Source organism: Arvicanthis niloticus, chromosome 18 (genome assembly GCF_011762505.2).
Source record: "Arvicanthis niloticus isolate mArvNil1 chromosome 18, mArvNil1.pat.X, whole genome shotgun sequence".
NCBI lineage: Eukaryota > Metazoa > Chordata > Mammalia > Rodentia > Muridae > Arvicanthis > Arvicanthis niloticus.
Window position 1 is genome coordinate 40,905,552 of NC_047675.1, and position 23,818 is coordinate 40,929,369.

The 23,818-nt window shown below is 46.3% G+C and overlaps 1 protein-coding gene and 1 long non-coding RNA gene across 6 annotated transcripts in view; one reads left to right on the plus strand and one right to left on the minus strand.

The window, feature by feature from the left end:
* Window positions 1-23,818, plus strand: part of Wwox (WW domain containing oxidoreductase) — a 902,911-nt gene that overhangs the window by 560,864 nt on the left and 318,229 nt on the right. The window lies entirely within an intron of this gene.
* LOC143434983 (uncharacterized) overlaps window positions 17,785-23,818 on the minus strand; it is a 74,033-nt gene continuing 67,999 nt past the window's right edge. Inside the window, exons 3-4 of the long non-coding RNA XR_013104903.1 lie at window positions 20,230-20,352; window positions 17,785-20,062 (exon numbers count right to left, since the gene is read on the minus strand). This is a non-coding gene — a long non-coding RNA (uncharacterized LOC143434983). The remainder of the gene's footprint in view (window positions 20,063-20,229; window positions 20,353-23,818) is intronic.

Consider the following 23,818-nt stretch of genomic DNA (forward strand, 5'->3'; position numbering starts at 1 on the left):
CCAAAATCCCACTGAGGCGTACGGGATGAGGAAGAGTGCTACACCTTCTCATGGGGCAGTGGGATGGTTCTTGAAAGGAATGTGGCATTGGGAAACCACCATGGCCACTTTTGGAAAACGTGGTGTATGTAGGGGATGGAGAGGTGGCTTAGTGGTTCTGAGCACTTCCTGCTCTTGCAGAGGACCTGGGGTCAGTCCCTTTTATCCACATGGCAGTTCACAACCATCTGTGATACCAGTTTTGGGGGGTGGCAGAATCTATCTTTTTTTTTTTGGCCTCTTGTACATATATACATACAGCTAAACACCCAGGCACATAAAAAATTTTTCAAAAAAGGAAAGAAAAATAAAGTGTGTCTTCAGCCATCAGCAAACTTTTAGCACGTAGTAGTTGCACATGAGGTGGGGGGGAAGTGCTGTTTGAGAGAGATGAGAGGGCCTGGATTTGAATCCTATCGCTGCCCCTTATTAACTATGTGTCCAGGCCTCAGTATGCCCATCTGTGAAATGGGGCATTTCTCATGTCGATGCCCTACGGTTGTTCTAAAGCTTGGTGCATATAAAATACAATGTGCAAGTGTCTGCCACTGAGGTCCTGGTACAGCCCGGTTGACCAACGACTCTTCCCTGAGTCAGTTCATTGAGTCAGAATCTGCACACGATAGCCGTTATTTAGGTTTATTGTGCCCTAGTCTGTGTCACAGAGTGCATCCTTGATGTTTTCATGAATTTTCCATACCACCAGCCATACCACCAGCCAATGAAGGTCAGGGAGGGAACAGATTAACAGCATCCCATACCACAATGTCAGAATCCTTAAAAGTGTTTACAGAGCCCTGTGACACACAATGAATTTCAAAGGAGAAGATTGGAGCAGAGGTAAAACTACCCCTGTTCTAAGCCTGAGCGGAGGCCTTGATGTTTTATGATTGTTTTAAGGTCCATTAATCGTTGAATCATGAGGCCATGTAAAGAGATGACAGCTTTAACATCCAGGGCCCGCGCTCCTTTGAAATGTTTTTGTTTCTACACTGTTCTTAATTAATGGCAGGGGCCTAAAACCTGCTTCAAGTGTGGCAGAAAGCGAGGTGCCATGAAATAAAGCAACTCAATCTCACCTAAAGACATTTTATGGCTGGTGCCAAGGACCGTCTCTTAGACTGAAGGGTGGCAATCTCTAATAGGCATCGGCTGAGTCTCAGAAAGTGGCCTCCCGTTACCTAGCCAGGAGCTGTTCTGTGATAGAGTAGCCAGAGGCCACATGTCGATGTTAAAATTTAGATGAATAAAAACATAAAAACTGGTTAGGGTTTTACTGCTGTGAACAGACACCATGACCAAGGCAACTCTCATAAGGACAACATTTAATTGGGGCTGGCTTACAGGTTCAGAGGTTCAGTCCATTGTCATCAAGGCAGGAACATGGCAGCATCCAGGCAGGCATGATGTAGGAGGAACTGAGAGTTCTACATCTTGTTCCAAAGGCAAACAGAAGACTGGCTTCCTCAGGCAGCTAGGAGGAAGCTCTCAAAGCCCACCCCTACAGTGACAGTGACGCACTTCCTCCAACAAGGCCACACCCACTCCAGCGAGGCCACACCTTGTAGCCACTCCCTGGGCCAAGCCTATTCAAACCACCACCATTGGTATGCCAAGGACTGGGAGTACATAGCTCAGTGGGTGAAGTACTTGCCTTGCAAACAGGAGGACCCATGCTCCAACCCCAGTACCACATACTTTTTTTTTTTTTTAAAGAAGAAGTTGGGTGTGGCAGCACACATTTTCATCCCAGTGTTGGAGGGGGACAGAATGGTCCCTGAACTCACAGGCAGACAGCACAGTCTAATCAGCAAGACTTTGGGGCACATCACAGGGCTTCTCATGGGTTGTATTGACAAGGGTGTTTGAATGGGCAGCCCTTTCAGGGACCTTAGTCACATGCTGGAAGAAGGAAGTGGAAGCTTGTGACATTCACTCTAAACATGTACACACATGGCCACACCCTTACACCCACAGTTCACCCTCAAAATGTGTACACACGGTCATGCCCTTGCACACAGATGTATGTCACAAAGAATTCCATAGCTGTCAGTTACATCTCCATTGTCTCCATGAATCCCAGGCTCTCTGGGCTGGGTAAGTCACTTGGAAGAATTCGATCTCCTAGACCATTCAGATAACTAGACCTCCATTGTTGTGTATCTGCTTCTCTCTCTCTCTCTCTCTCTCTCTCTCTCTCTCTCTCTCTCTCTCTCTCTCCCTCTCTCGCTCTCTCTCTCTCTCGCTCTCTCCTCCCTCTACATCAGGTCAGATTCACCTCAACTCGTCACCTTGGGAAGCTGCACAGAACACTTGGCAATTCCAGAGTCCTGCAGTTTGATTCTAGAAACCCTTTGCCGCTTCCTCCCTTGCTTCTTCCCTTTTCTGTTTTGATTTGTGCATTTGTGTACAGGTGCTCGAGGCGGCCAGAAGAGGATGTTGGATCTTTTAGAGTTATAAGCAGCTGTGAGCCTCCTGATGTGGGTGCTAGGAAATAAAGTTGGGTCCTCTGGAAGACAAGCAAACACTCTTCACAGCTGAGGCGCGTCTTCAGCCCCTTCCCCTCCCCCTCTTTATAACTCAGGAAACATTCAGATCACTCCAGGGAGTGCCAGTCATTCCTCTTTCCTATCACAAATGCTTAGGGTAACTTTTCCATCTGTGCTGCTGTCAGGGATGGCCGTCGCAATAGATAGAAGGCTCAACTGCTCTGGCCGTTCCTTATGGCGGGATAGCACTTGGGAAGCACAATAGCTGAGAGAGGTCGTTGCAGAGCTGTCTACCCCTTGTCTGAAGAGAGCAGCATATGATGATTGTGAAGGGGGAAAGATCCATCCTCACCCTCATCTGCTCATTTAAGCCTCAGTACCTCCCCTAGACCCCATGTCTAAATACCGTCACCCTGGGGTTAGGGTGACAAACGTTCAATCCATTACCATCCGTCAGGTGCCAAACTTTCTTTCTCTTTTATTTGCTTATCTGTTAGGCTAATTTGGAGGAATGAATGGGGTTCTACAACAAACTGTACAAAGCACATACTGATTTCTCAGTAAAGGGTAACTGAAGGTTGGAGACAGAAGCTCTCTTCCCATAAACCTTTATTTCTCCACCTCCAAGTCTACTGCCCAGTCACTGGCTCTAGCCTTTATTTTACACATTAAGGTGGGCCGAAGGTTCACTAGAATTCACCTGTGTACTGATTCACTCCTCCTCTGCAGCCCTTCCCAGGAAAGCAGAATTAGCATCAAAATACAAGGCCCCCGGGCTATCCTCTACAGGTAACCATAAAAGCTGTCAGTTTGTTCCAGTCTTACCCTGTCACACGATAATGATTTTGTGAATGAGGCGGAGCCCATCTTGTTTTGAACCCCAGACCTCCCAGTCATCAGGATGCCCAGCATAGAGTAGGTATCAGTATATGTCATATACAAAGAGCCATTGGTGTCTAACCTGGAGACTGCTGGTGTTCAGAGGAGGCAGGATGACATTGGAAGAACGGGGAACATGAGGTGGAACCCCCAGACATGTTCCTGTCTCTACCTCCTTGGCCATAGGCTCATATCCATGCATTGCCAGACTCAGCGTTTTCTGCAGAAACTGGGGTCCAAGCTCAGGTCCCCATATTTGTGCATCAGACACATTACCAAGCAAGCTATCTCCCCGGCCCCTAAGCAGATGTAGTTTTAAAAAAAGACTTCTGACTCACTTTTAGATTTGTCTGAAACGTAGAGAAATGGAAATAAAATATAAAAATATTGTGAATCTTGGTGGTAAACATAATTACGGAACACACCCCAGGATAACTCCATGCTAAGTCCCGATTTCCAGCTAGCTATGGGCAAAAACCTACTTCGTTGTGAGTTGTTATTTTCAATTTGCATGCAGATTATTTTTTTTCATAACTACTTGATAGCTTTTAAGGGGAAAAAAACCCAACTTGGCAGCTTAAGTATACTTTGCTTTTGTTTATGTTTTTGTTCTGACAGGCTCCGGCTAAAACCCATAGGCTGGCCTTGAACTCTGTGTAGCCTAGCTGGCCTTGAACCCAGCAGTCCCCAGACTCTTAAGCACTAAGGCAGCAGGCAGATTTTCCCTTAATACTGCCTCTAAATTCCACAGTTCCCCTGCCATGGAGTCAGCCTTCAGAGCCTAAATCCTTTCTCGTGCAATTTCCTTTCTTTAAATTTCCCGTGCCTCCACATGAACCGCCACCCCCATCCCTCCCAGCCTCCCCTAAGCCAGAGGTATACAGCCCTTTGAAGAACACCGAGACTTTTAAGCTGGAGTACCATCCAACTGCCACTCTGTCCTTAATACCTTTCAAGTGTTAGACTAATAGCGTCTGGATAAGGTGACGACCAGAACAGAGTGCAGGGCTTCGGCTGAGTTTCTCCTCCGACATCTGGGATAATGTGCTCTAATTTCTGGAAACTCACACGTTTTTGTCATGAGTGGAACGAGATATAATTATGCCAGTAGAGTTTTGCTGTGCTATGGCTTTGAAATATATACATGTGTGGGTAGAAAAGTGTGTGTGTGTGTGTGTGTGTGTGTGTGTGCGCGCGCGTGCGCCATAATGCAAGTGCAGGAGCCAGAAAAAGGTGTCCTAGATGCTCCTCCACCACTCTCAGATTTACTCCCTCGAGACAAGATCTCTCAGTTAATCTGGCTAGTGACCTTTCCCCAGCCATCCTCCTGCCTCCACCCACTACTGGCAGCCTTCACTGCAACATTCTTATCCATGAGCCATCCCTCCTATGCCATAAATCACAATCAGTACAACCTCAAGTCAATGGCTGTTGTTGTTCTGGCTTGTTTTGGCATCCCTAGCGACTGAACCTAGGGCACCACTGGCATCGTGGCTACAAGCCATGAGGTTCTACCACCTGGCTCTAGCGCCAGCCCCAAGCTCTTGCCCACAGCAGCAAAGACCACCATGGAGATCATTCATTATGCACTAGACGTTTGTTCCCCACCACCTAAGACTTGTTGCTTTCTCTTTGTCACAACTAATTTTGTTTGTCATATGTCACGCTAGGACGAGAGAGGCACATTCAGATTCAGCTCGTTTTCTTTCTTTCTTTCTCTTTCTTTTCTTTCTTTTTTTTTTTTTAAGCAGCCCCATCTTTGCTAATTTCCAGTGGTCAGCACATTTAGCATGCAGCTAGCCGCTCGCCTGAGCAAGCCATTAATCTATATTAGAAATTCTGGAGGATTGGAACCTTCCTGAGGCCGGCAGCCCCTCCCCATGTCTGCAGATGATCTCCCTTGGTTCAGAGTGCCTGCCATTTCTGCCCTGAGTTTACCTTTTCCCTTTGTTTTTGAATATCATTTAATAACAAGGCCGTGGTGGCACAGGAGACTGTGTCTGTGTCCTTGGTGTCTGACAGTGTCATCACTGGTTGCCACAGAGCTTGGCTGGACCCTCCCTTTGCTGGCCCCTGGGGTCAGTGCCGAAAAACCTTTCTAGCTCTTTCTCCTGGAGAATTTTGGCAAAATGTGTTCCCACTGGAATTCTTTTAGTGTGTGTCTGTCTGGAATATTATTTCTTTTCATCTTTCCTCCTCCTTCTTATTCGCAACATGAACTGTTTGTTCTTTTTTTTAAATTTTTGGGAAAAAAAGGTATTTTTCATGCTAATTCAAATGAACTCTCTGTCTCTCTGTCTCTCTCTGTCTCTCTCTGTCTCTCTCTGTCTCTCTCTGTCTCTCTCTCTCTCTCTCTCTCTCTGCATTTAATCTTTAAATTCTCTATGTTCTACTTTTAAAACTATCCAAATAGTCCCTCTGTTAAAAAAACAAACAAAAAAAAAACCAAAAAAACAAAAAAACCCTCAGAAAACAAAAAGATCAAAACCAAGAAAAGTGAAAGTGCTGAGTTTCTACACATCTGCATTAGAAAAGGGGTCACACTGTCAGCTTGGTGTTCCAGAAGTGGTTCATTGAGTTAAAACAAAACAAAACAATGCCTGTTGCACAAGCCTGTGGGCCTAAGTTTGAATCAAGCCTGTGGGTCTGAGTTTGAATCCCCGAACCTGGATAAAAGCTGGATGCATATGAGGACCAGCCACAATCCCAGCTCTCCTGCAGGGGCTTAGGAGGCAGATAGGAGAGCGTGCTTTCACAGGACAGCTAGCCTGTAGTACACAGCGAAAGTCAACAAAGAGATGCACTTTAACAAGGTAGAAGGTGCGGACAAAAAACAGGACCTACACACACACACACACACATAGACACACACACATAGACACACACACACATACACACACACATACACACACACACATAGACACACACACACACACCAGCACTAGTACTCTTTGCTACCAGGTACCATTAAGATAAATATGCTTCACTTTACCCTGGCAAAGCCCCCAGTCCTCACTGGTGTGCAGTCTACACCATAGATGCCTCGCTCTCCAGGTACTCCCTGTTGCCTTGCTGGAAGCCTGACCTCTTACCCTCCTTCTCAGGTTGGGTAAGCAAGAATAGCTACCACAGAGCAAAGCAAAGTTAGCTTCTCCAGTCCTCAAGCTCCTTCCCTCCAGGTAGGGTTGACTGCCTCCCTTTCTAGAAGATTCTCACCCCTCAGCCATGCCTGCTCTTAGGCGCTCAGGATACCTGTAGGGGAAACCACGTACATTCCTAAAAGCCTACAATCAAGCTCTGCAAACAGGGCTCTTAGCTAGCACTCCCCATATCTGAATATGCCCCACTGCCTCCTGCCTGGACCCTGACTGACAGATGCAATTCGAAATCTCAGATTGTGAACCGTCTCCCTTAACCCAGTACACAAACTTTCATCCGAAACACACATTTATGGGAACAGGAAGTTTCTGGAAGAAGATTTCAGCAGAATTACAGCTCCTTTTTCTCCACACACCCCCACCCACCCCCTAAGTTTCAAGCCTCCCTTCCCTCCCTGCCCTTCTAAAGACATTTGGAAAGAGGTGAAACAGCTTTAGAAGCTCTGTGTCGGAGCCAAGGGCAGCTGCCGGCAGCCCCTCCGCCAGGGTTCCAGTGACCCTTGTCTCGCCTCCTGCAAGTTCATGCTCACACATCTGGCTGCCTGCCCAGATGTGACCTTGAAAATGGCTTGCAAGATCTCTTCAGGGCCTAGAGGCTCTCTTTCTTCAAACCTCCTCACTGGCCTTGCCCTCTCCCAGATGTTCCCAAGTCCCCTGTGTGACCTTACGCATCTTCTCTGGGATACCAGTCAATCATCAAAGGGCCATGAAGCAAAGGAGTCAGTCAGTCCTAGAAAGCACAGCAGAATAGAACTATCCTTGTATCTGCTCTGCTTCCCCTTCATGTTTAGGCATAAAGACTCCTCCAGATGAAGGCCCAGTCCAGGACTAGTTATCACCAAATCCTGAACTTGTCCTCTTCTGTTGACCCCTCCCATACAGAGTTAGTTCATTTGAAAATTTTGGACACAGGTCAGAGGGAGGAAGTAAGAGGTACGCCCCTTTCTTTTGTAGCATCGACACCCCGACACACACTGCACCCCCTCCCCCCACATACCCAGACATAAAACTACACAAGCCATCCCTCTATTCTTCCTCTCGTAGGGGAGCCTCCAGATGTAGGCTCATTGGTAGTCTTGGTGTGTTCCTCAGTGTTTGTGCTTTTAATAGATATTGCAAGTGTGTTTAATGTGAAAATAGAAACGGAGGGCTTTTAAAAGAGCTTACTCAAAACCCTGCCAATTACTGAAGTAGACCAGACAAGAAGGAGCCACTTTAAAAAAAAAATACAGGGAGGACGGGGCCGTTTCCACCAAAAGCCTGGCCCTTTGTCTTTAAAAATATCCATCTCTTAGGCACCGAGTTATAATAATGAATACAGATGTAGCTGAGTCACATTAGAAAGCATGACCGAATGCCGATGTGTCGGCCTCCACTGTGTCATATGTCACAGGCAGCTTTTCTGCAGAGAAGCCAGGAGAGCTCTTACTTGGTGGCTCAGAGTCTTTTGGTTCGGGGAGAAGATAATCTTCATTTAACCTTTTATTTATTTTTACATGTGTTTGTGTGACTGGTGTGAGTGTGCACATGCTCAAATCTGAAGGGGCACATTTCATGCCTGGGAATAATGTGTGCCCTTGTGTGTGGAGGCCCGAAGAGCTGCCCTCGAGTTCTCGCCACTGTCTTTATTGAGGCAGGGTTTCTTGCTGAAAATGGAGCGTTAGACAGACCGCTTGTCCTGAAAATCCCGACTGTCTCCAAAGCGCTGGGATTACAGGTGGCCACCATACCTGCCCAGCTGCTACCTACATTATTGAGTTCTTAACCCCGGCCCTGGCACTTCTGCTGTGACTGCCTTATCCACTTGGCCATCCACGGAGCCCCATCTTTAACCCCCGGTGACAGTTGCTAAACTGTGTCATCCTCTTGCTTTTCAAATGCCCTCAATCACCTGCTGACGTCTGTCCAACGGTAAGAAATCACCAAGATTTCCCGTGCAAGAGCAGAAGTAAATTATCACTAGACAGAAACAAACAAGTCAGCAACCGAGGCCTGAAATATTGCCCAAAGCAGCCCCAAGTTGCCTTACAGGGGGCAGGGGTGGTCTGTCCAACTGCCTCTGAAGTTGAGCCCACCATCCAAAGTTAAGTTTATGCCAATGTGGAGGTCAAATCTTCCATAACACGGCTCCTGGTGGATGGTGGAGCTAAGGAATTAACGTTGCTTAAACTGTCTTCCTCTTTCTGGTTCTTAAATGCTAGCTCTGTTCTATTTTTTTTTTTTCCCCTTCCAAACTCTGACTCCTATTCTCCAAGAATAAGGAAGCTTTAGCCAACTGCAATTTCAAAGTAGGGCCTCTTAAGCCCAGGCCAAGTGTGTAGACTTGATAGAATTCTGATTAATGCAGCATATTATATTAATTTTCAGAGGAACCTGCAGGCATTTTCTCCCGTTCCTCGTGCAGGCTGGCCTGCCAGAAACATTTGTCTACGTAAAGAGCTAATATCTTCAGCTACCAACAACCATAAAGCGGGAAATCTACCGGAAGGGTTGGCGTCTCTCAATGTGCATAAGGCACACTACAAAATAGATATAGAACTTGGCTGAACTTTGCTTCAAATTTGCCAATCAAAACTCAGAAATCTCTGCCAAGTTGGCTTCAGAATCTCTTGGTTGGAGCCAGCACTAATTATGTCAACAAGTAGCTCAAGTTTGGCCCCTTTTAAGTCCTTCACTCCTGGGGGTTGGGACTACCGCTTTTGGTGTATAGGCAAACTGGCCCTGTGCAGATAAGCTACTCCTGGCTTCTACCTAAATCTCTCAAGACCTCCTGACTTACCATTTCTTTCTATTCCCCTGGAGCATGCTACTTCTGTCTCTATCATAGATAACAAGGGTTTTGGAAAGGCCGACAGATGGCCTGGACCCAGTAAGAGGTTTTCTGATGAGGCCAAGCCTTCTTAGAATCACAGTCATCTCTGCAATTGAGAAACGTCATTTGGCAGTTGTCTAGTCTATAGACTTAGACTTATAGAGACTTATAGAGACTTATAGAGAGTCTAGTCTATAGACTTTTCCATGTACAGCATTGCTGAGGGCAAGTTAGTACCTGTGGAAGGGAAGGAGGTGACCATGGAGTGGATGGGGCAAACTGAGCTGAGATAACAGGCCTAGGAGTCTGAACACACCATATGGGAAGCTCTCAAGTTCCAAGGGCCCATCAGAGCCAATCTCCATTGGGTCAGTAGAACCAGACTTTTGATCCTCTGCCTTAACTGTTGGGTCAACTGGGCCTGGAAGGACATGACCTTGAGAATGACAAGCCCATTGAATTCAGAGACTCCCCTGGAAGAGTGTCAGCTGAAACAGCAAGGCCTTCCTGGAAAGGATGCCTAAGCTACATCATCACTCTGGCATGAACACACCTCTGCCCTTGCTTCAGCTGGGGCTCTGCCCCCAGCTCTTCCACACCACGAACCTCTAGGATATAGACCTCTCTTCTGTCGGTTAAGGTTGCTAGGAGCTATTCAGCATCTCTGTTGACCCAAGACACGAAGCTCATGTCTGAATGTGCATGGTATGTGGACACATATGTGTGCAGGTGCATGCATGTAGAGGCCAGGTGAGGATGCCAGCTGTATGCATGTAGAGGCCAGGTGAGGACGTCAGGTGTTCTGCTCTACCTCAGTTTTCCTGGAACAGGATCTCAACCAGAACCTGAAGCTGGGATTAACCAGAAAGACCCAGTGACCCACCCCTGTGCTGAGGTCATGGGTCCATGCTTACTTTTCAAGTGGGTAACTGGTATTTGAAGTTGGGTTTTCATGCTTGGCCTTACCCGCTGAACCACCTTGCTCACTGTGCTTCAAGCCTCTGATACCAACGCTGGACTCCTTGAAAAATTGCAAAATAAGCCCAGCCTAGTGCCAGATGCATCACCATCCTAGACTCTGGCTCTTCAGCCTGAAGCAAAGCATTCCTTACTCTAGCTAGAGTTTTCCATAGTAGAGCCAATTGTCAAGCATGGAAAATTCTGATGAAAACCAAGTAAAATCTCCATCTCGGGCCAGAAAATTTAAATATGCGAGGACTAAAATCTTCAGAATTTAGACATTCACCAGAACCAAGAGGTACCAAATGGCTGGTGCAAGGCTTGGAATCTTCACACACACCTTTTTTTTTTTTTTTTTTTTTTTTAAATTTTAGAGAGCAACATAGCAGGCGGCTTTCAAGAAACACTGTCTCTGCTGAACGCAGACACCTCCTCCTGTTTAGCTTGGACTCTGAGGGAAGGTTGGGGGGCGGGGAGGGGGGGGAGATTCCTTGGGAAGCCTGCTTTCTCTTCAGGAATGTAATGGAATTCAAAGGTAATCCTTAAGGGGAAGGGCAGCCATTTGTAAAGGAGAAAAGGAAAGGATGCTGACGGAACCTCCCCCAAGGCTGCCATTAAACAACAGCCAAGGCACAAAGAACCCAGAAGACGACGAAGAAGAAGCCCCATCGTTTGTAAATTCGTAAACAAACCTGTTAAAGGGAATCCCAGGCTCTCGTATTCAACTTGGAAAAACCGGAGAGACCGTTCCAGGACACACTTAGAAGTTTGAATACACTTTCAGTAGCTCTTCGTTATCTCAAATTAAATCTTAAATTGAGCTCGTGGTTCCGTGAATTAATACTCAGGCCTTTCAGCCCGGCTGCTGAGGTCATTCAAATCTAGTGGTAAAAATGGTCACAAGGTCAGGACTTGGCAGGAAGTGTATAGAATGTCTTTATGATGCCCGCAGATGTTTGCATTCCACAGCTGGGGCTACCAGGCGCTGAGGTGGGGCCCAGGGAGCTGCCGCAGGGCCTAGGGGAGGGGCTTGCTTACTCCCGTTATTGTATCAGCTGCCCCTTGTGGGAAATAGTACAGAATCCTGCCTCATCCCACCATCCTGAAACAAGGCAAGTGGTTCTTAAAGTAGAAAAAAAAATGTAACAGCTGTCATGGCTGCCAAGTCACCATCACAGGGCTCTGTGGATAGGGAAGGGCCTCACCTGTCTGCGGAACGACACAGAACAACTCAAACAAACACGGCCCATTCCATCAGGCCATGTTTGATAGGCCATGTTTGATAACACAGCCGTGGCCCACACGTACTGAGACACTGGAGATAAATGTACACACACCTGTGCAAATGCACAATTCAAGTTAGCTGAGCCCAGGCTGGTACTCCCCTAGGAGAAAGAAGCATTGTCTTCACAGTTTAAGACATCTGCAGTGTGTGTGTGTGTGTGTGTGTGTGTGTGTGTGTGTGTGTGTGTGTGTGTGCGCGCGCGCGCGTGCTCGTGTGCGTGTGCGTGTGTGTACGTGTACATCATTATTTAGTGTCTTCCTTTGTCACTCTTGACCTTAGTTTTTGAGATAGGATCTCTCAGTTAGACTGGCTAGCAAGTGAGCCCCTAGGATCCACCTGTCTGCCCTACTGGCACTGAGTGACTGGAGTGCACCACCATACCCAACTGTTACGTAGATGCTAGGATCCTAACTCAGACTCTCACAGTTCCTCAACACTTGCTTTCCATGCTAACCCATGCCCCCCAGCCCCTCAGTCTAGCTTTCCTGCCTTTGAACCTTGTGTTTTATTTCATTCCCTCATTCCTTTTGGTTTCTGAGACCAGGTCTGGTGGAATCCAGCCTGGTGTCCAACTGTTTTTATCCAACGGAGACCTTAACTCTAGCCCTCCTTCCTCCACCTTCCATCACTGGCCTCTGGCTTAAGAGCTCTTCAGAAATGGCGTCAGAGGAGACTTTGGAGGCAAGGTATGATGGTGTTAAGGAGAGGAAAGGTCCCCCAAACTCAGAAGCAATAGGCGGGGTCAGCATGGCTTCAGAACAGGTGTCTAATCTCTAGGTCTCTAGGTCCTGCCTCTGATCTTCCCTGTCCCCTAACATACCTCTGGCTAATTTAAGGACAGGGAGACCCCAGGACTGGAAGCACCTCCCATTGTGGGGGATGAGAGAGAAACAGAGAGATATTGTATTCATGTAGCAGGGAAGGGTGCTACCGTAGGTCAGGGGCAGGCCCATCCCTGTCTCCTTGTCAGGAGCAGTTTTGGGGATGTATTTGTGAGACTGAGGGGGTGGACTGCTGGCAAGTGGGGACAGAGCCACAGTGAAGGTGTCAGGTCATGAAGGGGAATTAGCTCCCAGGTATCAATATGTGCAGATTGCTGCAGGCACTGGTGACTGAGAGCCCTGAGTGTCTCTATTAACTCCTCGGGCCATGAGGCCTTAATGACACCCCTGCCAACAACAGAAGAGGCTGCAAGTGACAGACGCAAAGAAGGATGCCAGCTCATCCAATCTGAACACCCCATGGGGCCTAGGAACTCCCAAGGCCTGGCTCCTGTTGCCTGTCACATGGTGCAAAGAGGATGACACTAAAGATCAGCCTCCAGAGACAAGGGCCTTAGATGGACGTGATGGTGGGGGGTGGGGGGAGGGGACCGAAACTATGGGATGCAAAACTGGAAGTGATTCTGCATATGGAGGAAGCTGGGCTAGGGGACCAGGAAGGCCTATGTGGAAAGATCTGACATTATCTCTGTCAGTATTACTGCTTCTTGCCATCTGGGGAACCTCCAATATGTGTCCACCACTGCTCCCAGCACTTTAAATTGCCGCTGGAGTATGAGTACATACTGATTAGATTTATTCTGGTAAATCCTATTTGTAAAGCTCCTATTGTGTGGCACAGACTAGCACGTGTATACTACTAAGAAACATAATTTAGCATGTCATTACACTCCAGGCCCCTTTCTGTACCCTCCATTAAATATGGCCCATGTTATGTGCCAACAGTGTTCGGAGAGCTTATATTTAGTGTGATTGCCGTCATCCTTATTAATTCTCCCAGTTCTACAGCGTGGTCAGTGTTATTTCAATTCGCAATTAGGCAGGCCGGGACTCAGCTATATTCAAAGCCTTGCGATTTGAGTCGTTCTAGCCACTGGCCTTTGAACTGCGTTTCCCACACTGCGCAGGTATCCTTGTGTGAATCTTAAAATGTTGGCATAGCCCTCCTCGTTTCTCCATAGTTTCTCCTCAAATGGAGAAACGGAAAACCCTAGAGATGAAGGAACTTGGAAAGGGAGCTATGGCTCTGTACCCCTCCCATGCCATTCTGCCCATTGCTGGAAGTTGGGAAGCATGTCTCCCCCTCTGTCATGAGATTCCCAAGAACACACCAAGCATTATGCTAGCAAAATTTACCCTAGGAAACCCATATGTTTATTGGGTTTACTTATAGAGCGTGGCTGAGTTACAAGCAGAAATGTAGAGGACCCTAAAGCAGCCACTCTAAAAAAGACTCCATTCAGTGAGGATGATGGCTTTTTGTTCATTTTGAGCCTTCCACAAGACACTCTCACCTGGGAATCTGGTCTGTCACATGTGAGGCTTATCTATAGATAGCCTCACTGATGACACCAAGAAATATGGAACCAAGCAACTGAACAACCAGGGACTTAGGCAACCAGACACAGAAATGTAACCTCCACCCCCATGCCAGGTTCTCCCCATGAAAGTTCTAGAATTAGTCCTCAATCCATCCCCAACAGGTCCATATGTCGTTGTCCCACCCAGCTGAGGGAGAGGGAGAGTGTCAGCAGTACCTCAGGATCCTGTAGACAGCGAGGACCGGAAACTCCCAATCAGAAAGCTTCCCCTTCCCGTGAGTCCTTCCTGCTGGTTGTCATGCCAATGAACAGGACTGTCCATCCATAGCACAGTCATACAGCCTCCTGTGACCCCTCCAACACACACAGTCGGCAGCGATGTCACAGCCATGGAATCAGGCTTACTGTGAAAGGCACCAGTAACAGCAACGGTGATAAAAGGAAGGAAGAGGGCTGGGTGGAGAGAAGGAGAAAGGAGGCACAGTGAAGGGAGGAAGGGAGCTGCCAGCATCCTAGGAACCTTCGTACGTGGCTCTCAGATAGACAGGGTTGGTATACTGCGTTTCTCTTTTGCACATAGACATATATTGTACATGTGCTGTTCTCTTAAAGTCGTTGGCCTTGGCCTGGGGAGATGGCTCAGTGGTTAAGAGTGCTTGCTGCTGTTTTTTTCAAAGGACCCAATTTCAGGACTTAGCATCCATGTTGGGCACCTCACAACTACCTGTAACTGCAGCTCCAGGGGATCCAGTATCCTTCTCTGGCCCCTACAGATACTTGCACACACACACACACACACACACACACACACACACACACACACCAATAAAAATAAAAATATACAGTATTTTCTAAAAAAAAAACCTTTTTGCTCTTAGCTGAGTAGTAATGTATGGTTACCCATCTATGTATTTATCTATCCATGTATGTATGTATGTATGTATGTATGTATGTATGTTTGTATGTATGTATGTACCATCTAAGTATTTATGTATCTATCCATCTATGTATCCATCTATCTCTATTTCTTTCTCCCTCTCTCCATCCATCTTTCTTCCCTCCCATCTCCTCTCTCACTCTATTCCTTTCTCTCTCTCTATCCCTCTTTCTCCCCCTCGCTTTCTCATATAGCTCCCCATTCTGCTTATGGAAGAAAATGATGGTAGCTATATAACTATATAACTATCTTCATGGCTTCCCCTAAAGGCCTGAAGATTAAGTGTAAATAAATTATCCATTACCAGAGAGGCCCTGTCCTTCCCACACACCCTCCCCAGCACACTCCCAGCTTCTTCCTTCACCTCCAAGAGACATTTTCCAAGGTCACTAAATTAAGCCTTCAGACAATCGAAAAATTGAATCTTGGTACATCTATTTTCCTAACAAAATTTCTGCAGCGCGGATTGGGGCTGACAGGTGCGGCCGCATAGCCTTCTGGGCTGTTCAGGTCGATTTGGCCAAGCAGGACAGCATCAGCCAGGATTGGAGGGAACATCTGAGCTACTCAGGCCCCCTGGGAGTCACAGAGTCCCTTACCTCCTTGCCACTGTAAATGATTGTCCCTGTCGCTCGCTCTTCAAGCATCCCCTTTTCCTCCTCACCGGTCTGCCTCCACACCCCCTGCAGCCAACAGTTCAAAAAAATCTATTCAATTATTTATCAAACAGACCCCCGCAATCATTGCAAACATGTTTAAATAGATCTGGAAACTGTTCCTTTGCAAAGACTCTAATGATGCTGTTGAAGTCACAGTCCTGCTTGGAGAAGAGCAGGAAAAATAAGGGGTGTGAATTTGTGAGAGGAACGGGAGCTTCACCCAGGCTTTGTAGTTAGCACAGGCTATCCCACTGTTCAGAGGGCATGAGTCACCCAGGACCTGGAAGCTGGGGGTCCTGGCTCAGTGAATGCCAGCACCTTGACTCTGGAGGTCACTTCCTCTCTCTGAGCCTGCTTGCCTCATACGTAAGCTGCATCTTCCCTGAGACTTTCAGTATCTCTTCCCTTGGGCTTCCTCAGCCTCCAAGATTCGTATTTAAAGCTTCTGGTGAACACTGCATTCCATACAAGTGCATACGTGAATGTAAATATCACAACAAGGCTTTAATTTGCTGTATAGTGATTGGACCTTGGCATTCTTGGAAGATAGCCTGAGTTTTGTTCTTGGTTTTGAGTAGCCACCAGGGTCCACAGGGGCACCCAAGTGCCCATAGCCACCTGCAGAGTATCAACGACCTCTGCAGATGAGTGCAGGCAAGACCAACGTGTACCACAGTATTTCAGTCAAGTGAATGAATGAAGCCATCAGTTGATTCAAAACGCTGCTCACACAGATGCCCCAAATGCAGCTTTCAGAGGCTTGGGACCCAGCATCGTGAAGCCCACTCAGATGGCTCTTGCTGTGGCCTAACAACAGCATGTGAGCCTTCCCAGGTTGTCATAAATCTTGTACATCTGGATTGTTTGTGCTGAAGGGTCCATGCATTCCCGGAACAAATGCCAGGAGACGCGCCAGCAAAGCTGACCTGGGACGGAGTCCCCATCCAGCAACAGCCCGTGCTAAGTCTGCAGAATATTTAAATAAGGGGTTAATTTATAAAGTGAAGCCCAGGAAACTTTCCACGATTGTTGTGCCCGTGTCTCATAAATCGGCACAAATTGAATCTAGGTTTCTGTGCCCGTCAGCTCCTGGGTAAACCAAAATTTATTGAGAGGTACATAGGTTGCTGTCCAAGGAAACATAGTAAATGAGAGAAATGTATACTCGGGAGGTCTGTAAACAAGACAAGGAGGCAAGTAGCAAGGACGAGATGGCAGAGTCAAAATGGGAAATCTCTTTGTCCCGGATTTAGGAGCACAGTCCTGCTGGACTGTGCAGCACAGTTGGAGGCTGGCTTCCATTTTCTTTTCTTTTCTTTTCTCTTCTCTTCTCTTTCTCTTCTCTCTTTCTCTCTTTCTCTCTTTCTCTCTTTCTCTCTTTCTCTCTTTCTCTCTTTCTCTCTTTCTCTCTTTCTTTCTCCCTTTCTTTCTCTTCCTTTCTCTCTCTCTCTCTCTCTTTCTTTCTTTCTTCCTTTCTCTCTCTTTCTTTCTTTCTTTCTTTCTTTCTTTCTTTCTTTCTTTCTTTCTTTCTTTCTTTCTGTGAACATTCCACTGACTTCTTAGTCTATTTGACTTTTTCAGAAGGAATTTATAGATGCAGATATTAGGGTGTAGGGATCAAGAGGCATAGGAAGCTGAGGATTTGCTTACATCAGATTATTAGGCTTGCTTGTCCGGAGCCACGATCATTATTGGAAATATGCATCTGAAGTGACCGCAGCTCTGCTCTAATAGTGGCTGTTTGTCATAGCCAGCATGTGTCCCTCATCAGTGGGGACAGCCCTAACAGCACCTCTTGTGTTTTGAGGACCAACCATGAACCAGACACAAGGTTAAATGTGGTACAGACTTTACGGATGGTTTCCCCGGGGTAGGTTGAAGGGTTTTTTGTTTGTTTGTTTGTTTGTTTGTTTTGTTTGTTTTGTTTGTTTGTTTGTTTTTGTTTTTTGTTTTTGTTTTGGTTTTGGATTTGGTTTTTCGAGACAGGGTTTCTCTGTGTAGCCCTGGCTGTCTTGGAACTCACTCTGTAGACCAGGCTGGCCTCGAACTCAGAAATCCGCCCGGCTCTGCCTCCCAAGTGCTGGGATTAAAGGCGTGCACCACCACCGCCCGGCTATTGTACACCAGGGCACTGCTTTTTTGATTGTTTGTTTTTAAATCATACTCTTGTCTCGCTAGCTGGAAAGCAAATGCCAGCCTTCCAGTTAAGTTTCTTTGCTAGCACTTTTATTTTGTAACTTTAATTCATTTGCTTGACCCTCTAACTCACGGGCACAATCGCCTGGTCATGATACCCCTTTAAAGCCTACACACGGGTAACAGGCACATCGTCTTATGATGACAAGCAGCACAGATAATTGTAAGGACGAGACCATAGCACAGTTGGTAGAGTACTTGCCTAACATGCGTGAAGATCTGAGTTCAAGCCGACCCTCAGCACTGCCTAAACTTAGGGCCTGGTGACACACACCTGTAATCCTAGAACTTGGGAAGTAGAGGCAAAAGGATCAGAGGTTCGAGGTCAACTTCAGCTGTGTAGGGAGTTTGAGGTTAGCTTGCTCTGTGTGACATCTTGCCTTACAATGAATAATAATAGTAAAAAGAAAATAACATTAAAAGTAAATATCTGTAAACTGTGCCTTGAGCATATTTATAGGTCAGTTGTGTGTTAAAGAGAGAGCCGAACTATGCTGAGCTCCGTGAAACCTCACAATGTAATGCTTAAGAATATTTACACAGTTTGGTCCACACAGATAATCTGTGTGAGACCTGGGATCAGTGCTATTGGCTGGACTAGTCATCATGCCAGCTTTGCCTAGAGAGAACAGAGATGCATGCGGGGTCACTTGCATGAGAGCCCACAGCAGCTGCAGAACTCTGCCTTCTCCAGTCTGCTCAGAAAGTAAACTCGGCTAGTGGGATAAAGAGGACTTAAAAAGGAAGATTTGGCTAAAATGCTTTTTAGCAGACATTATCGTAAAAACTTCCCGGACTTCATTTGATAAGAAATGGGGACAAAATTGAAACCGCAATGCAATGTATACGTTGTTTATTTCTGACATTTTACCTAAGTAGATCCCTCATCTGTGTGTCCTCAGTTGAGACCAGTAAGAAAACACAAAGTTATTCTGCTATCTGAGCTGACGCTTCTTCAAAGCCTTGTTATTCTTGTTGCCTTCGATGTATATCAACTCCAAAATACACAGTGACACGAAAATTGTGTATTCAGATTGCGCTATTGATTCATGGAGAAAGTGACCTTGTATGTACACATGAAAGGGAAGAAATCTATACTTACCGCCGAGCCTCTTCTCTGTGGCAGTGTGTTGAACAGGAGCAGATAGTGTGCCTGTTTTGACACCTACATCTACTTGACCTTAGCATAAGGGCGTGGCTCCCAGGGAAGGTCCCCTGTAAATTGCACAGGTGTGGCCTGGGATGGAGACCTATGTCAGGTTAAAATCCTGTGTTCTATTTGCAAAGCCAATGGTTAGAGCCAGAGATGGGAGATTCTCTCCAGGACCTGGACTATGTTTTTTTTTTTTTTTTCCCCTCAGGCCTAAGGTTTTCTTTTTAAGCATATATACCCATAAACCTGGCACTAGGGACCCAGGGGAATGACATTACTCACTGTTCTAATGAGATGGGAATATTCCCACACCTCAGCCTGCTGTCATGTTTAATAAGTCACGTTATATTGTTTGCATCTGTATTAGTTGCTTCTCTGGTTGCTGGCACCAACTCTCTGATGGAAACAACTTAAGAAGTGAACGGTGTATTTTTGGCTTATGGTTTCAGGGGACTTCAGTCCATCATGGAGGGGGAGGCATGGTAGTGGGAACCTCCACTGTGAAAGGGACTTGTAGCAGATATTCAGATTGTGTACCACCATGAAGCAGCCAGCATAGGTGGGAACCATGAGTGGGTAGTCCCTTCAAAGGCTGTTACACAACCCAGGCTCCACCTCCTAAACTGTCCAATACTTCCTGAAGCCACATCCCCATCTGGGAAGTAAGTGTTTGAACACAGGAACCTGTGATTGTTTCCCATTTAAACATAACAGCAAGCTGGCCATGTCCTGGGACTGGTAACTGTGGTCCTTCGTTTCACCTCACAACTGCCTTCAAGTTGAGATTCTCTCAGCATCTGGAGGTGAACAAAGTGACTCACATAGAACCCAGTACAGCCTGCCAGAGGTCAGGAGGATCAAGACAGAGATGGGGTCAGTGGTTCAGATATCTGATCCCAAATCAGATCAGCCTTATTATTATACACATCCAAAGCCTCTGTGGTTTGAATCCCTCACCAGAGAACTTTGCCAAGAACTGTCGGATTCCTCTCCCCAAGATAGGGGTCTGGGCAAAGAGGCGTGAGGCAGAAGGCGGAGAGACAGTGGGAGAAATGAGGGAGCTGACGTCAGATGTGGACACAGAGAAGCCACTTCTGCGGTTTGTTCACTGGAAATCAGAGCCCAGGTTGTATTAGCAGGACGTTCTAGGAGTTCACGTGGCACTTGGCTGCCTAGGAAGGGAACAGGAAGAAGAATGAGGGGGAAAAATAGCAACGTAGGAAGCTTAAAATGTGGTCGGTTATATGTAAATGGCTTTTTATTATAACCGCAAGGCTGAAGCGGCAGGCTTCAGCTGTGGAAAACGCCACTCGCTCTTATCACGGTTCATGGAGATTACCTTTCAACGTGAACTTCATGTTCATTTCTTCCAACACTTAGGGAGGAGAGTGGGGCAGTGACTCCTCCATTTCCCAGTCCTTGGCAGCAACCCGCTCCTTCCTCCTCCGGGTTTTGTGTCACCCTGTGTGATATTGCGTCAAGTCAATTCACTGAATTCACTGCAGCAGTTGAACCAAAAGCAATTTAAGTCAAAAGAAAAAAAAATGGACAAATACGGATGTCATCTCTAAAGCTTGTTCAAAGGCCTTTGACATCACTCAAAGCCTGAACACTTCTCAGAGGCAAGACATTCTCTTTCTTTTTCTCCTTCCCTCCCCTCGGCAGTGCAGTATTGGAGATCGAACACAGACAAGCAACCGCAGGGTTCTGGCCCAGAAAGCATTGCCCGGAGAAGCCCAGATTCTGTATCATGTATTGAGAAAGATTGATTCAAAACCAAAGTAAATTCCCGAAGGTCAATTAATACTCATTATTTCAACATGGTTTATTTGTAGCAATAATGGGTGCCACCTATCAATATTTATTATAGATGAGTATGCTGATAGAAGACTTTATCTAATTTAATTTTCATAATCACCTTGCATAGAATGTCTATAAACATTAGACTATTAAAAGCCGATGTTATTGTCTTCATCTGTAAGATGAAGACACCATGTCTTTGCCCAGCTCAGAGCACAGACAAAATATTTCTTTTATTGTGTAAATATGTAAGGGTATATGAGTGCAGGTATGTGTGTGTTTCTCTATCTCTCCATCTCTCTGTCTGTTTCTGTCTCTCTCTGTCTCTGTCTCTCTCTCTCTCTCTCTCTCTGTGTGTGTGTGTGTGTGTGTGTGTGTGTGTGTGTGTGAGTCTAGGCCAGAGGACAGTTTCAGGTATCATTCCTTGCATACCATTCACCTTGCTTTTTGAGAGAGGTCTTTGGCCACATTGGTACTCACCAAGTAGGCTAAGCTAACTGGTCAGTGAACCCCGGAAATCTGTCTCTGTCTCTGAAGCTCTGGGATTGCAAGTGTGAGCCACCATGCCTCGGGGCTTTACATAGGTTCTGTGGGGCTCAAGCTCAAGGTGTTTGTGGTTGCAAGGCAGGTGTATACTGACGGATCGATCTATCATGGTAACCCGGAGTACAGAACTCTTGAGAGTGAACGCCATTCTGTATGAACACAAAAGTCTCTCCTCAGGGTGCCCACTTCTCATTTGGAGGAAGACTGAGTGGACCACAGCTCTGCACAGGCCTTGTGCCTTTTTCTATGTGTATTTGAGCCTTAGAATGGTGAGGCTTACATACACACACACACACACACAGACACACACACACACAGGTTGGGGGAGGAGAATTGTCTTTTGGGAAAAAAAAAAGGCTAAAAAAGCTAGTGGGAAAAATCCAATCCCCATGGGTGATATACTGTAGGATTCATTTACATAAAATTCTGGAAATGTCAAAATTATACAGACACCAGATCAGCAACGGCCAGTAGCAGGAAGGAGGGTGGGGCCAGGAGAGCAAGGTGGGTATGGAGGGCAACTGAGGAATTCTGGGGCCTCCAGAAATGCTCTGCGTCTTGACAGCCACTGCCAGTGTCCCTACTGTGACACTGTAGTAGAGTTTCATGTCCTTACCATTAGGGCACCAGGGTCAAGTGTACGGCGGGATCACTGCATTACTTCTTACAACTGCCAGTGAATCTGAGTTGTATAGGCACTTCTAAACCAAAAGCTTAATTAAAACACAAAGAATTATTGGACATGTGGAGAAGAAGAAAAAATAACCAGCCAAGAACATTTCAATGGTGTATAGTATATATCTTCTCACTTGCCTAAGCCCACCTCAACCTCAGTTGCAGATTACAAAATGCAAAGGCTTAAAGTGTAGTTACACCTACATGCTGGGCAGTAGCCAACCTCTGACCATTCTCAGATAGGTCAGAAGGCCATGCAGAAGCCTGTTACCTTGGCCTTGATTCAGATGGAAAGAGAGCAACGAGGTCCCCTGGCCAGGAGCCCTCGTGATCACTGTGGACCAAGAATGGATGTATTTTATGTGCAAAGCCGCGACCTTATTTTTCCCTCCTCATGCTAATAGGTGTGAAGATTCCGCAATAAATATTGCTTATGGCTGTTAATTGAACTGCAGCCCAGATGGTCAGGGCATGTTTATTTTCTTATTTTTAATTTCTTCTAGTTCTCGTAGTTGGGAGAAGTGGGGGAGGGCTAGAATAGTTTACACTGGAGACAGAGCTGAGACAGAGTCTGTATGCACCCCAGCGATATATTCATATCAAGGAAAGCAGTGTATCTGTATCGTAGATACAGAAGAATGAGCTAGGAGATGTACTGGAAACCTTGTTGCCAGCACCTCTCACCATGCTGTGGAGATCCTTCCTCCAAGTGTCTTAGGAGCTTCAAAAGGACCTCTGAGGCCCAAGTACTCATGAATGCAGACAAGAACAGAAACCCTTCATTTCCCTTTTGTTATTCCCAATGTGATAAGTCACTGTTAACTGTCAACTTGACACAACCTAGAATCAGCTGGCAGATGGATCTCTGGACTTGCCTATGGAGAACTGCCTTGATTACAATAATTACAGTGGGAAGACCACCCACTGTGGGCAGCACTGTTCCCTGGCTGGGCTCCTGGACTGTGTAAGTGGAGAGAGGGAGCTGAGCAGAAGCATGCATTCATCACCCTGCTCTTGATTGTGGATACCATGTGACCAGCTGTTTCAAGCCCTTGCATCATTGACATCTCTGCCATGAGAGACTGTACCTCCTGAGCCAAAATAAATCCTGCCTCCTTAAGTTGCTTTTGTTATTTATACCTCAGAACCAGTAAAAGAGACTGAGATAACCACTTTGTAATGGGTCCTCTCCTCTATTCCCTTTCCGGACCTTACTCACCTTTCAGAAGGACATGTGATGGTTCAGATGAGATGTTGCACATGAATAAAGTTTACACACACAAGGCTGTGTCTAAATCTGAGTGGTCATCATTGTAAGATGGAAAGAACTTGGTGCCTGTTAAAGATTTCTCTCTGTAGTTAAAGTGTGTGTTTGTGTGAGTGTATGTCACACGTATGTGAATGCACACAGACATGAGAAGGGAATGGTGGATCCCCTACAGTGGTGAGCTACCCAACGTGGGTGGTGGGATTTGAACTCAGTTCCTCTGGGAGACTGGGAAATACTCTCAACTGCTGAGTCTCTTTCCAGGCTAATGGGAGAAAAAAAAATCACATTTTTTTTAAAGAAATATAGGAAAGAAAATCTTATTACAGACATGCATGTGTGCCTACACTGCACACATGTGCACACACAAATGTACACACATGCACACTCACACGCGTCAGGACTGGGAAGAGGCAGTGTGTTACCAAGCTGGCCATATCATAAGTGCTGCTAACATTGCACTCGTTTTTGAGACCTTGCTTTTGGCAATCATTTCTCCTCTTATTATTTTTTCTTTCCTTTTTGGCACCAAAGCACTGTTTCCATAAATAGCACATCTAATGGAGTGTGTGACTTTATTGCTGTCAGCTGCTATAACAGCAGAGGAAAATTCAATAAACACAGAAGCTAAGACCAGAAC